Source organism: Perca fluviatilis, chromosome 15 (assembly GCF_010015445.1).
Source record: "Perca fluviatilis chromosome 15, GENO_Pfluv_1.0, whole genome shotgun sequence".
Taxonomy (NCBI): Eukaryota; Metazoa; Chordata; class Actinopteri; order Perciformes; family Percidae; genus Perca; species Perca fluviatilis.
In genome coordinates, this window is record NC_053126.1 from 32379754 (window position 1) to 32387235 (window position 7482).

Genomic DNA, 7482 nt, shown 5'->3' on the forward strand with positions numbered 1-7482 from the left:
CTGCTCAGTTCCTACCCGCGACTGACGCATGCACACACACACAAACACACGTGGTGGATGCAGGAAAAAACAGAGATGAGACGTACACGATGACCTAAATTGAGGACAGCTACGCTCGTTATTGTAAGTGCAATGATAAGTTAAAGTCCAATAAGTGCTTTATCAAGCCGTATGAATGTGTGTCCCAGCCCAAGCCAGGATAGGAAATGAACTAACAATGTAAAGAGCAACAAGCAACTGACAGATGTGTTCAAATTTGAATCATTCAATAAATTATTTTTTGTTTTAAATCCACCAGTGGTTTTCATATTATACCAATATTTGCAGCATCTTGAGCCTTTTTGGTAAGGGTACTAAGAAAACTCAGCCCAGAGTAGTTTTATTCTCCCCGAAACAAGTTTCCTTTTGTATTTTTAAAAGGTCCCATGGCATGAAAACTTTACTTTATGAGGTTTTTTTAACATTAATATGAGTTCCCCCAGCCTGCCTATGGTCCCCCAGTGGCTAGAAATGGCGATAGGTGTAAACCGAGCCCTGGGTATCCTGCTCTGCCTTTGAGAAAATGAAAGCTCAGATGGGCCATCTGGAATCTTGCTCCTTAGGAGGTCATAAGGAGCAAGATTACCTCCCCTTTCTCTGCTTTGCCCGCCCAGAGAATTTGGCCTGCCCATGATAAAGAGAGAGACATCATGGCTTGCAAACAAGCAAAGTGGCATTTGGGCAAGGCCACACCCCCACCCTCCACCTTGCCCCCAACTCCTCCTCAATAGCTACAGACACAGAAATGGCACATACTAAGGCCAGATTCAGATACAGTATTAGGGGACCACTAAGGCCTATATAAAAGCAACTTCATCGCAACAAAAAAACAAAAGACATGGCAACTTTTATTGCAATTTTTTACAAAAGCTCCAGCAAAATCAGGCATTTTGGCCCTCAACAATCTCAAAGGCTGCGAAATCCTGGAGGGACTGCCAAATCTGCCAAGTGCTGAATCACAGTTATTCACAGTCGTTCCTCATTCGTTCCTCATTCATTAATACAGTAACTACCAGTCTGTTTACCGGTAACTGATTATTAGTGCTTGAATCACAGTTAATCAGTAACTACTCATTAACTAACTAGTGGTTACTCATTCGTTCCTCATTCAATCAGTAACTACTCATTAACTAACTAGTTGTTACTCATTCCTTCCTCATTATACAACAAGTAGATCTGACCAGACAATCTGATTGGTCAACTAGACATTAGGAACGTGCTCAAATCAGCACGAAAGCACACCCAGAGCCATTTGAGTGCACCTGGCGCATCACTTAAAATATCACTCCACCATTTCTCTGTCAACATTACGGAGTTGAATTTTAAAAACTGTTTAAAAACATTTGTATTTATGTAAGTAATGCAGGTGGAACACACAAAAGCTCTCCAACTAGTATATAAAGTGAATTCATCGGATTAAACAACTTATTTGTTACAACGCTCTGAAGTTAACTTTCAATGGATATGTTTGGATCAGCTGTGCCGGTGACGGCCCTATCTAGAAAATAACTGCTAAATGTGATTTTCGCGGATGTACAGGAGCTATATCTGTCACTGGAAAAAAATATTTTTTGTTAACATCAAGATCAAGATTTTATTACATCAAGGGTTTATATGTGCGGTTGTTATTGAGTTTGGGAAATCCCACGATCTCTACAAAGCTAATGTTAGCGTAAGTTAGCTGCTGACTAACATATATTACAGGGACAGGAGTTTGTCTCTGTTGTTTGAAGTTGGCGGAAATTTTGTATCTAACTCTATCCATGGAAAAAATATTTTTTCCAGAAAATCTCTCAGTTATCAAGCCACTAAACCTCTGCTGAAATGTTACCTTCGTTAACAATCATACGACACGAGACAACACCGTCCCTCTCGCTCTCTCTCTGCGCGCACACGCACACACACACACACACACACAGTCCAGTTCTGGTGGTTGATTAACACAGATATGTGCTGTTTAGCTCTCCTAACGGGCCGGGTGGGTAGCAGCATTCTGCCATGAGGCTAATGTCTGATTACTCCACATTTTCTTTTTTTTAAGATTATTTTTGGGGCTTTTCCACCTTTATTCGACAGGACAGCTAGGAGAGAAAGGGGAGGGAGAGGGAAGACATGCAGGAAATCGTCACAGGTCGGCTTCAATTATATGTGTGCCTTCTCTACCCATTTTCATTGTTATATTTTGTGATTACATTCGGAATCTGCAAAGTTCTCTGTCAGGTAAATCAGTAAGTTGAAGACAAGACATGTGTGACTGGAAAATCTCACATTTACCAACAAGGTAAGGGTATACAGGGGAGTTGCATATGAAGTGGTTTGGGGTCCTTCTGTAAGTAATTTTGGGGTATAATTTCGTCTTGAAGAATTCTACATGCAGCAATACCAAGCAATAAGCCTGTTCCAAACAGGCACATTTTCAACGGGCACGGTACTAGTTTAATTAATCGGCAACTATTTTGATAATCGATTAATCATTTTGAGTAATATTTTATGCAAAAAGGTACAAATTCAAGCTTCTTAAATGTGAATATTTTCTAGTTTCTTTACTCCATCTTTGAGTTGTGGACAAAACAAGACATTTGAGGATGTCATCTTGGGCTTTGGAAAACACTGATGCTGAATGATTTTTCACCATTGTCTGACATTTTATAAACCAAACAATTAATCGAGAAATCGAGAAAATAATCAACATAGACAACATAGACAACATAGACAACGAAAATTATTGTTAATTGCAGCACTAGAGGATACAGTCACTAATAGCATATAGAGACTACAGTATGTTCCTAGTCTAATAACAGTGACCAACAGTGATGATGATTTCCGATCCTCTATGAATCAAATGATGTTTCAACACTCCTCCCACCAAATAGAGGCTGTGCCACCAGCACAGACATGTGACCCGCCTCTCTCAGCCACTCAGGGAGCTCAATGTGGACTGAGGAGGGATCCTGCTGAAGCTAAATGATCCAGCAGAGGGACTCAAGCTCCCTTCTCTGGCTGAGCCACTTGGCAGCGCTAATGATGCAGGAGAACACCAGGCTGTGACTCACAGAGCTGCTCACCAGATGGCGATGGTGGTGATTTATTGTTTATGTCGCATTTAGACTCTGCCAGATGCTCTGTTTTTCTCTGCAGCAAGTAAAAATATGCTACACACGCACACACACACACACACACACACACACACACACACACACACACACACACACACACACACACACACACACACACACACACACACAGTGATGCTGAGCTGCAGAGAACAGCAACACAAGAAAAGCAAAGAAACGGGAAAGACTTTCACTTGTAACACAGTTACAGTTTAGAATGTTTACGTTCAGTGTTGGGCAAGTTACTTCCAAAATGTAATACATTATAGATTATTATACCATGGTCTGGGTGAATACTCGATTCTGATTGGCTGCAGGGTGTCCATTAAAAAGTGATGTAGGACACCTAGTAAAGGAGTTCGGTGAAACTGACTGTTTACTGTTCTAAATGAATGCGCTACATTAAATCAATAAGGAAATGTGGATTTATTATTTCCAACTCGTCCTCTGAACACCACAGGATGGCGCTAAAACACACAGGCTGCAAGAAGTAAGTTCTACTGGCCCTCTGGACTGACTTTGTTTCACAGAGAATAACGTTATCTCACATATCTCAGCTCCCTGCTTCAGCAACGTTACACATCGCGGATCAAATTCTTCGTAAAAGTCGTTATATTGTTTTGGGGACAATGACATGGCTGATAGCTAGCTTGTCTTGTTGTTCAACATACTGTCAAATTATTTTTACTGATTGACAACTGTACACAATGTTATTGACTTTGGATCTTGCTAGGATCTTGCTTTTGAATATGTGGCTCTTCAGCTAAGATCCTCCCCTCAAGCTCTACTTCTAAATATCTACAGGCCACCTAAATACTGTGCATCCTTCTTTGATGACTTTACTGAACTGCTGTCTATAATCTGTATTAACTTTGACCGTGTAATTATTGCTGGTGATTTTAACATTCATGTTGACAACCCCCAGGACCGAGGGACCAAAGAACTGTGTTGTGGTTTTGAGAGCTATGGACTGACTCCGCATGTGACACAGCCCACGCACAATAAGGGGCACGCTCTGGACTTGATTATCTCCAAGGGTCTGAACATTTCCAAGGTTGTGGTGACTGATGTTGCTCTCTCTGATCATTCCTGTGTTTTCTTTAACGGCACTATCTCTGTGCCAAAAAGTGTTCAAACAAAGTTAATCAGAAAACGGTATATCACTGAAAACACCAGTGAATCATTCATTCAGCTTTTCTCCTCTATACCCACCCTCACTGGGGCCTCAGTCACTGAGCTTGTAGATAATTTCAACTGTAAAATTACGAATGTTATTGATGCTATTGCTCCCACTAAGATCAAAGCTGTCTCTGGTAAGAAAAGATCTCCATGGAGAAATTTTATAGTTGTGAGAACACAAAAAAGAGAGTGTCGAAAAGCTGAACGCAGTTGGCGAAAATCTAATCTCCAGGTCCATTATAACACTTATAAAGAGAGACTTCGCATTTATAATCTGGAACTAAGAAATGCAAGGCGGTCCTTCTTCTCTGACATTATTGCCAGAAACAATAATAATTCACGTGCTTTGTTTGCTACTGTCGATAGATTAACAAACCCTCCAGTACCAGTAGCATCTGAACTGTTGTCTACCAAGGCTTGCAATGATTTTGCCTCCTTCTTCACAGACAAAATTCAGAAAATTAGACAAACAGTCAGTGCTTCCATATCAAGTACAGGATATGTGTTGTCACAGTGTGCACGCAAAACAAATTCCAACATGACACAATTTCATACGATCAACCTTAAAAACCTGGAGGACATTATACAACATCTGAAAACCTCCTCCTGTTGCCTTGATATTCTACCAACGGGTGTTTTCAAAAATGTTTTGAATTGTTTGGCTTCTGATCTTCTACAGATTGTAAACACATCTCTGCTCTCAGGTATCTTCCCACAGGCCCTGAAAACTGCAGTTATCAAGCCACTCCTAAAAAAGAACAATCTAGACACGACACTAATGAGCAACTATAGGCCAATATCAAACCTTCCATTTTTAAGTAAAATCATAGAAAAAGTGTTTTTTCAACAACTCAACCTTTTCTTATCGCTAAACAACAGTTTTGATGCCTTCCAGTCAGGTTTTCGACCACACCACAGCACTGAGACGGCTCTTGTTAAAGTCTTTAATGACATCCACTTAAACACAGATAGTGGCAAAATTTCAGTCTTAGTATTACTTGATCTCAGTGCTGCATTTGATACGGTAGACCATGACATATTGCTTGACCGATTGGAAAACTGGGTGGGCTTTCTGGCTCAGTACTAAAGTGGTTTGAATCCTATTTAAAGAATAGGGATTATACATCTGAGCATACAAATATGACGTGCGGAGTTCCCCAAGGCTCAGTTCTGGGGCCTCTTCTGTTCAACATCTACATGCTTCCACTGGCTCATATTATGGAAAACAACAAAATAAGTTACCATAGCTATGCGGATGACACCCAAATTTACATAACCTTATCGCCAGGGAACTATAGCCCAATACAACAATTAAACATGTGCATTGAACAGATTAATGATTGGATGTGCCAGAACTTTCTTAAATTAAATGAAGAAAAAACGGAGGTGGTTGTTTTTGGAGCAAAAGAGGAACGATTGAAAGTCAGCGCTCAGCTTCAAACGACAATGTTAAAAACAACAGACAAAGCCAGAAATCTTGGTTTAGTCATGGAGTCAGACCTGAATTTTAAAAGCCACATTAACATAATTAAAAAATCTGCCTATTATCACCTTAAAAATATATCAAGGGTTAAAGGACTTATGTCTCAGCAGGATCTGGAAAAACTTGTCCATGCTTTTATCTTCAGTAGACTTGACTACTGTAACGGTGTCTTTACAGGTCTCCCCAAAAAAATCAATCAGACAGCTGCAGCTGATTCAGAACGCTGCTGCTCGAGTCCTCACTAAAACCAAGAAAGTGGATCACATCACTCCAGTACTGAAGTCTCTACACTGGCTTCCAGTGCCTCAAAGAATTGATTTCAAAATACTTTTACTGGTTTATAAATCATTAGACGGTTTAGGGCCAAAATACATTTCTGATCTGCTACTACATTATGACCCACCTAGACCTCTCAGGTCGTCTGGGACAGGTCTACTTGTTGTCCCCAGAGTCAGAACTAAACAGGGGGAAGCAGCGTTCAGTTTTTATGCTCCACATATTTGGAACAAACTCCCAGAAAACTGTAGGTCCGCTGTAACTCTCAGTTCTTTTACATCTAAGCTAAAGACCTATCTTTTTGATGTTGCTTTTCTTTAAATAATCTATTAACTTTAATTTCTTATACTGCACTGTAACGTTTATTCTTATACTGCACTATCAATTTTATTCTTGTCTTTTAATGTTTTTAATTTGTTTATTAATGTTTTTAAATTGTTTTAAATTGTTTTAAACTGCTCTTTAATGTTTTATGTAAAGCACTTTGAATTGCCCTGTTGCTGAAATGTGCTATACAAATAAAGCTGCCTTGCCTTGCCTTGCCTTGCCTTGCCTTGCCTTGCCTTGCCTTGCCTAGCATAGCGTTAGCTTTCTGGCTCGTAGCTAAACTGAAGGTTTCTATCAGCTGAGCGGACTATATAAATATCTTTGATTTTGAAGTAGCCTACACAGAAGTTGTCTGTTGTGTACTCTTGCTAGTTTACTGAGATGAACGTGAGATGCTAGATGCAAAACGTGTCCGTCAAGCTAAGTTGCTCACTTTGTTGTTTGTAAAACTGCAACATATTGAACAGTAAATGGTCACAGTAAAAGACAAGCGTTTTTGGTGGTCATTCGAAGGCATTCCACTACAGGCATAGTTACTTTCCACGGCTGATAAAATGCAATGGTATTACGTGTAGCAAGCCTAAACATTAATTCCCGACATGTTTCTATCTGTCAGCAGCTCGGACACACTATCCGCGCTGACTTACCGTCACCTGTTGGGATACAGATGTTGTCTGTACCGTCTCTGGTTCTGGCTCTGACCACGGGAATAGTGACCGGACAGCTCGCTTCAACGCAGCGTATAACTCCTGAAAATAATGTCCATGTCGCCAATGTAGGCAATCTGTCTCTGCAGTCATCTCAATCATCGAATACAGCAACAGGAAATAACACTTTTTTTTCCTGTGAAGAAATGTTTTGCGGTGTTGGGGAATTCTTAAAATAACAAAACACCACTAAATGTTGCTTTAAAATGCGTTGTAACTCGCGTTACTGAGATTGTAACGATTTACCGAAATTTAATTTGTAATGCGTTATATTAGCCTGAATGCCAGCCGAACTTAGCCCCGCCCACAAAATTCGAGGTCGGGAAGTTCTGACTAGAATCTGAGTAGGACCACGTCA

General features: G+C 40.3%; 1 protein-coding gene across 1 annotated transcript in view; it reads right to left on the reverse strand.

Annotated features, from left to right (window-relative positions):
• Positions 1 to 7082, reverse strand: part of LOC120574991 (TANK-binding kinase 1-binding protein 1-like) — a 71510-nt gene extending 64428 nt beyond the window's left edge. Inside the window, exon 1 of the mRNA XM_039825548.1 lies at positions 7065 to 7082. The gene's annotated coding sequence lies outside the window, so the exon portion shown is untranslated. The remainder of the gene's footprint in view (positions 1 to 7064) is intronic.
• Between the last annotated feature and the right edge of the window lie 400 nt (positions 7083 to 7482).